This window comes from Egretta garzetta, unplaced genomic scaffold, assembly GCF_000687185.1.
Source record: "Egretta garzetta isolate BGI_Z169 unplaced genomic scaffold, ASM68718v1 scaffold438, whole genome shotgun sequence".
NCBI lineage: Eukaryota > Metazoa > Chordata > Aves > Pelecaniformes > Ardeidae > Egretta > Egretta garzetta.
The window spans coordinates 37,301-37,733 of NW_009260406.1; positions in this window are offsets into that span (position 1 = coordinate 37,301).

The following is a 433-nucleotide window of genomic DNA, read 5'->3' on the forward strand; positions in this document are numbered from 1 at the left end:
CAACTGGAACCTCTTCTGCTTCAGGTTGTGCCCATGGCCCCTTGTCCTGGTGCTGCGCAACACTGGGAAGAGTCTGGCTCTGTCCTCGTGACCCCCACCCTTGAGATATTTGTACGTGGTGATGGGATCCCCTCTCAGTCTTCTCTTCTCCAGGCTGAACAAGCCCAGCTCCCCCAGCTTTTCCTCGTAGGGAAATGTCAGTGTCTGGAGGGGAACACTGACACCCATCATAGAGAACCACACTCTGCTGGGGAGAAACATTTCTGCCCTTTGTCCTTGGGCAGATTTTTTTTTTCCCTACTTGTGATGATGTTTTCCACGAAGGAATGTCATCATCAAACCATTCCTACACCAGTATGTGTCCTGGTTGTGGCTCCAGCCTTGGGAGAGGACAGACATTGTCCTCGTGGCCATCGAGGCGATGACAGAGTGC